Below are 7,500 nucleotides of genomic sequence, written 5' to 3'. Positions count from 1 at the left end.
TAAGCCTTCTAAATGAGCCGCTTCCTCGCCGCCGCAGCCTCGCCAGACCAGCGCCACATGAGTCAGTGGTGCCGAGTTCTGGCGACGTTCTGACTAAGAAACGGTGGGACTTTTTTGCCTTCTCTTTCTGTCTTTTTCTTCTTACGTTGCCTTTTTCTGCCTTTCAGGACTCCGAACTTAATTTGTATTACTATCTTTTTTTATTGTTCTGTGCCTTCGTGTCTGTTCGTCGGCTGTTTTTGTTTTTTCTGTGTCTGTTTATCTATTTTGTGTATGTGTATTTGTTTCTCGGCCTTTGTTTCTGTCTGCTTATTCATCTTTGTGTATGTGTATCTCTGTTTATCTGTCTTTGTTTGCGTTTGTCTTTCTGTATCTCTCTCTCTCTCTCTCTCTCTCTCTCTCTCTCTCTCTCTCTCTCTCTCTCTCTCTCTCTCTCTCTCTCTCTCTCTCTCTCTCTCTCTCTCTCTCTCTCTCTCTCTCTCTCTCTCTCTCTCTCTCTCGATATGACGTTTAAAAATCAGTCTTGAGAATAATTCGATACATTTTTTACCTTTACTGATCCGAAAGAGAATGAATGCATAAACATAGTTGTAAGTAATAACATGTTTATATTAGTGATAAAAAGGGCATTAAGGTACTTAATTCAGCTATTCTGTTATTTTAAGGGATTAGCAAGCTCAGTCTGATGCAGTTAAGTAATCCGGTAACTTCCTTGCTGTCAAATTCATCTCCGCATTTCTCTACACTCTCCTGTCGCAATGTAAACCAGTGAGTCTTTGTCCCTCGCGTTCCTTTCCATTATTATCACGGATGAGGAGGGTGAGTGCGTGTTAGTCTCTCCCTTTCCTTATATCCCTCTCTCTTGCTCTCTCTCTATCTCTCGCTCTTGCTTAGTAGAAGCACACAATATATTTCTTTCCCTCAGTGCACCACAATCACCCCCTTTGCTCGCGTTGTGTATCCAAGCTAAATTTTCCGCCTGCATCACCACACTCTCCTCTTGAAGCTTGTGGTCTGCGCTGCACCAAGTGTCGCCCACGCGTCCCTCTGGCCACACCCTGCCTGGTTTGTCCATCACCTGAATCTCTAATGGATTCTTGCGGTGCTAGTTTTTATCTGGAGACGAACCCAGGCAGCTCAGCATGTGGGAATCTAACCATTCACATCACTCTCGGTACATTAAAGCTGATAGGATAGCTGGTGAAAAAAAAAAAAGATAGTGTTCGTGGCCTTCAGCTATGAAAGAAATCGCTACAGTGGTTTTTGTATCGGGAAAGAGAAGGTTGCATCGCCGCGCCGGAAAATAGAACGTAACGGCTTTTAGATTCCCGTCGCTCGCTCTCTCGCTGCCAGGCTTTCCTCGTATCCCAGCTCAGTGTTGTTTCCCCTCCGTAGCACTGCAGTTGTTAAGCCAGACAGGTGCTTTACGAACACTGGGAACTCCAAGAGATTGCGGCACCTGCCCGTGTGTTGTGTGGCGCGAGCTGTTCGTCCACAAAGGCAAACACCCACCGAACATTTCCACGCCATGAAGCAACACGCCGCCGGCAACCAAGTGATGAATTCCAGACTCATCCGATGGTGTGTTTGTTTTGGATGCGGCTCTTTGCTGGCCATCGTGGAAGCCATTGAGGGACAGCTATGTGGGGAGCACCGGCAGGAGGAGGACGATGGGGGGAAGGGGGGTTTAGAAGGAGAGAGAGCCCAACAAAGATGTGTGTTATTCCTTTCAAATTCGTCATATCGATTTGAGTCGCCGTGAGTGGATTAAGATAATGAGAGATTTTGCAGAGTTGTGGTGATGGCGATGTTCTCCTCCTCCTCCTCCTCCTCCTCCTCCTCCTTCTCCTCCTCCTCCTCCTCCTCCTCCTCCTCCTCCTCCTCCTCCTCCTCCTCCATCTCCTTTAAGCTATAGAGTTTGACTAAGTAATCATTCTTCTTAGTTTTATAAAGATCCTTCGTTTCTCTCCTCGTCAAGGTACGAGTACGAGGAGCTACCTTCCCAAAATCACCCTTCACCTGTTCTCGTCACTAGCCTTTCTTTGCAGTTTCCAGGTAAAAGTAATACGTGTGTTATTGTTTCATGGCTGGAGGCGCTCAGGTGAAGCTAAAATAATGGGATAGTAAAACAGAACAATGCCTCCTCTCCACGAAAATCTCCCCGCACACACTGGCTGGGAAAAGTGAGGTTGAAGCGGCGGCTGTGTTGTGTGTGAATACCGCTCGCCTTGTAGCTCCAGGGCCGCCGCTACACCGCTCATCTGCCAGCCTCGTCTTTCTCTGAATTGGTAGAACTCGTGTAGATCAACAACGTGTTTGGCTGCAGGAATAAGATGAGGTGTGCTCTTCTGTTTTGATACTGTAGCTAGGTGCTTCTCAATCCTTGGTATGCTGGATTGCCATGTGTGGGTGTGATGGCTTCTTGCAGCTCTCTTTGTTTTTTTGTGTTATTTCATGGGTATGTCTCCATGACCTAGGCGAATTTTCACAAAGATAGACTATTTACAAGAGTAAAACTTTCTTGTATAAACCATCCCTGATGTATTCACAGAGGGCAGAGTAGACTTCCTTTTTAATGTACTTTTATGAGGATGTTTATACAATATGTTCTGCTTTATTTTATATTCTGGATAAAGGGTACACGTACTCGCCAGCATCTTGCCGTCTACTCAAGGATACATAGTGAAAGAAAAAATAATAAATAAAAAAGGCATTGGCTGATGAAATATGAAAACCAGATTAGATATAACGTACCGGTAGTAACTTTTCGTCATCATACAACCAGCCTGCCTCAGCCTACATCCTTACTTCATCTTTCCTTTACCAACCATCTTTTAAAACTCTTCTTTCCACTTCCTCGTCTTCCTTTAACACCACACACACAGAGACTAGCAACATATACGTTCCTATACTCTAAACCTGCCTCAGCCTACTGTACATCGTTACCTTATCTTTCCTTAACTAGTCAGCTTATCAAACTCCCCTTTTCACTCTCTCGTCTTCCAGCAGCACCATCCACACACGCAGATTGCCAACATACACATCCATTGCCGCACATTAGAGCCCCGCAGAACACTAACAGTATCATCGAGGAACCGCGACAACCTCCTTGGAACTCTAGTGTTTAACTCCACACAATATGCACACTGGCGGGACTCTACTGGCCTCTTCCACTGTCTGAGCTTGGCAAACACTACGAAGTTATGTTAGTTACTTCCTCGGTAATTTACATCCAGACTTGTGTATATGCGCACGGAGGAGCAATGTTAGGAAGGTGTAACACTTATCTTCTCAGTATTTATTTCTCACAGGTTACGAGTGAGGATGACTTTTGCGTGTTGTGTTGTACGTGACAAGTGAGGGAGCGGAGGACAGACGGATTCGTGGCGGTGGTGGTGGATGTCGCTCATTCTTGACTTGCTGAACGTTGTGTTATTGAACGGAATAGTGTGGCAAAGAATATCCATCTTTGTCTCTCTGTCTGTCTCTTTGTCCGTGTGCTTGTTCTTATACTTGTCCGTCTATGTGCTTATTTATCTGCTTGTCTGTATGTGTCCAGCTATCTTTTTATATATATATATTTCTTTGTTAATCTGTCTGTGTGTCTAAGTTATTTATCATCTGTATGTTTATCTGTGTAATTCCCTACCTGTCTGTCTAACTTTGTGTTCATCTGTCCGTCTGCCCATCTTTCACTGTCTATCTGTTTCTATGATCTTCTTAATATGTCACTGTGCATCTATCTGTGTGTTCATAATTATGCTTATATCTGTCTTTCTCTACCTGTCTATCTTGTTGTCTATCTGTCTGTCCATCTTTCTGTCTATGTATCTTTGTGATTTTGTTTGTCTTACTCTGTGTGTGTACATTTATTTGTGCTTTCACCTGTAAGTCTGTCTGTGTATTTCTTTACCTGTCTGTCTACCTTTATGATTATTTATCTGTCTGCCTATCTTTGTGTTTATTTATAACTGTCTATCTACCATCCATATGTGTTCCCGTCCAGCAGACTCCCTTGTTCATACTTAATATTACTAAGTGTGGCAAGGCTTCAGGCTTTGCAATGACCCCTGATTTTTCATTCAAAGCGCCACAGGTCAGTTGCAATGCGGCTAAAGGAGAATTATTACTCTAAGTACTATTATTTAATTTATGTCCCTTTTTTATTTGGATTACGTTTTTTTTTCTTTTTTGAGTCGATGGTCTTCTGTGGTGTGCCAATATCCCCGGAGCGGTGACTCAATAATAATGTGCTGAAGAGTAAAGGTTCAGTGATAACAAAGGACACCTGAGGCCATACTACACTCTAGGCAGACACTCCCAGCTGTTGTCGAGGGATGTGCGTCGGGTGAGCGACAGATAAGGTCAAGGCCGTCAGGTGTATGGACACAGAGAGAGAGAGAGAGAGAGAGAGAGAGAGAGAGAGAGAGAGAGAGAGAGAGAGAGAGAGAGAGAGAGAGAGAGAGAGAGAGAGAGAGAGAGAGGTTTGTGATGTTGATTAATTTGTTTCTAGCTTTTCCTCTCATTTACTCAGAAAATAGCGTTAGATATTGCAAGTGTACATGTAAAGTCTCGGTAGATAAAGCAGAGGTACTAATATTTTTACAGTAGAACAATATACTACATGACAGGCACACACACTACAGAAATGCGTAATTCTCTACGTGTAAAGTGCTGATAAAAAAAAAGTGCATTGATATTTTTAATCATACATAATACAATATATAACTAAAACAAAACACTAGAAATTATTAAATAAATAATAGATTTTTATGAACGATATATATATATATATATATATATATATATATATATATATATATATATATATATATATATATATATATATATATATATATATATATATATATATATATATATTCTTTTTTAAGTTGGAAGCTCTTTTTTATTTTTATTTTGATCTGGGCGGATCAGCTTCCCTGCCCCGGTCCAGCTGTGAGGCCTCCACCTCCAAACTTTGCTCATCATCAGCGCTTCTTGCAGGCCATTTGAGATGTTTCGAGAAAAGTTAACAAATTGCAAAGGAAATTCTTGCTATCGTGGGATTTTGCTTGATCGTATTACTTCCGAGAGAGGTGTGTATTTAGCTCCACGCAATGCACTCTTGCAATTTTTTTCCTAAGTCAAGATAAAGAAAGACTGGGAAGGTTAAAAGGAAGAGTGTTAAATATTTCCTTCGTGCTTCACGCGTCCTGGTGTCCCTGAAGTACTAACATGGCCAGGCTGACTGAAACTTAGAAACTGACTCTACCACAGACGTTTTTTTGGCATTGTCACTTTTAACTTAATGCTACTGCTGATAATTCTATCATCTCATCCACATGTAATACTTCCCTGAGGGCGAAGGCACTGAATCGCTGCAGAAAAACATTGATTTTCTACAATGCTGGGCTCTATGATGTCAGCTAACCTATTAATTACTACGATTTTTAAAGTTCATAGACTCTTCTCTTGTTAATCAGGAAGGAGTCACATGTAGATACAAATGTAGCGAATGAGTAACTAGACTTAAATTTTTGGCCTTTTATCTTTGCGATTTAACTATTTCCCATAATCATACACAGCTTCTTAGGTACTTATTTTTGCATTACAATCTTTTAGATACTTTTCTAGCCTATAAAAGACGGATGGTTAACCTCCTATTTTCTCTCTCCTTTCTGTGCATCCATGTGAACAGTTTTTTTTACAATCATTGTAGGTAACCTTTCCCTGCGATTCACTTCTTTCCCATCATCATGTACAAATTCCTAGGCACTTATTTTCTTTTCTTATAGTCTCTTTAAAATATTCCTCTAGCATGGAAAACACTATTAACTTCCTATTCGCTTTTCTTTCTGTGCGTCCATGCAAACTAATATTTACAGTGTTCGAAACACTAAGAGATACGAGTATTTAGGAGCCGAGCGGTTAAGGAAAGCCAACGAATAAGTTGTATACCTTAAATGGAGCAGTCCTCGTTTCATGACCTCCAGAGAGAGAGCGTACACAAACACAGAGCTGGAGGTGACAAGTGTTAGTACGTTCCATTATTCACCATCACCAGGCAGTCCCCGAGAGTACAGCCTTGTGTCTTCCTCGCGTGTGAGTGTGAGTGTGTCTGTAACTGTGTTGATGGAGAGGCAAGAGAAAGACAGAGAGGACATCCTAACAAGAATTCCAGGAGACAGCTGTGATAAAACTCTTCCTTTATCCTTTCCAAGCTGATTAATGCTCACGGATATACAGTGGCAGGACGAGGCAACTGAGAATACCACTTAATGTGACACTAATGCTCGCGAGGGGAATACGGGCACATCACCACGCGAACTCCTGCCGCGGGGGACACACAGCTGGTGTTCCCTTGCCACGGACACACATCAGCGGGAACAGACGTGAATATTGGGCCAAAAAATGAGTCCTGGTGATTTAATATTGTCTGGTTGGGGGAAGGTGAATGTCTGAGTGAAATGAATAAAATATGTAATAAACAGACGGGACAAAGGAAGAGAGATGGAAAGAAGTAAAGAAAACAATGTCATTTGAGGTGAATAAGAGGGATAAGAAGAAAGTTTATGAGGACAATAGAAGCGGAATGATGAAAGGAAAAAGGAGAGAGAGAAAGAGCGTATTGAAAACAGGAAGCAATAGAGAGGAATTATCAACCCCTTTCCAGAGACGACAATTACGACAATTATGGCGCAAGCAATAATTAATGGCTCGAGTGATGATTGGTGGAAGAGCGGAAACCTTCGCCCTGATTGGTGGAGTGATGGACGAGCGTTGACACCACCACCAGTTATGGGAACACGGTGTTGTTGTTGTTGCTGTTGTTGTTGTTTTTGTTGATGTTTGTTTGTTTGTAGTGGTGGTGGTGGTGGTAGTGCTGGTGGTAGTGATGTTAATGTTCTTGTTATCTTCGTTGTTGTTATTGTTGTTGTTGTTGTTGTTGTTGTTGTTGTTGTTGTTGTTGTTGTTGTTGTTTTTCTTGTTATTATTATTATTATTGTTATTATTATTATTATTATTATTATTATTATTATTATTATTATTATTATTATCACTATTATTATTATCATCATCATCATCATCATCATCATCATCATCATCATCACTATCGGTGTCATCTTTCATTATCATTCGTTTTAGTCGATGAAAAAGTGGATTCTTTGTTCAATTCGCTTGAATGGGGACATTCGAAATCTTATATTCCTTACTTTGATTTCTTTTCTTTTTAATTGTGGCATAGTTTAAGGATCTTTGTGTTCCAGTGGTATTTCACGAATATCCACTTCATATGACCAGACTGTTGAGATTCAGAAGACAAGTCAGTCAGTCAGTCAGTTCCTTGCATTTTCTTAATTTCAGCAACGCAAACTTGACTAAACTTAAATCGTGTCGAAATGAAAATACGAAACTTTCCTTCACCTTTCTGAATCTTCCACCTTTACCTGTATCAAGTTTTCTAACACTTACGTGGCTTTGTTGTTGTGCTGCAGTAAC

General features: G+C 41.2%; 1 protein-coding gene across 1 annotated transcript in view; it reads right to left on the bottom strand.

Moving 5' to 3' along the window:
* The window catches only part of LOC135099421 (synaptogenesis protein syg-2-like), a 197,630-nt gene that overhangs the window by 31,046 nt on the left and 159,084 nt on the right, over window positions 1–7,500 (bottom strand). The gene's annotated exons all lie outside the window — the stretch shown is intronic.

The sequence above is a fragment of the Scylla paramamosain genome, chromosome 4, assembly GCF_035594125.1.
Source record: "Scylla paramamosain isolate STU-SP2022 chromosome 4, ASM3559412v1, whole genome shotgun sequence".
Classification (NCBI taxonomy): domain Eukaryota; kingdom Metazoa; phylum Arthropoda; class Malacostraca; order Decapoda; family Portunidae; genus Scylla; species Scylla paramamosain.
The sequence above is the reverse complement of the archived record's forward strand: the minus strand, read 5'-3'. Positions and strand labels throughout refer to the sequence as shown.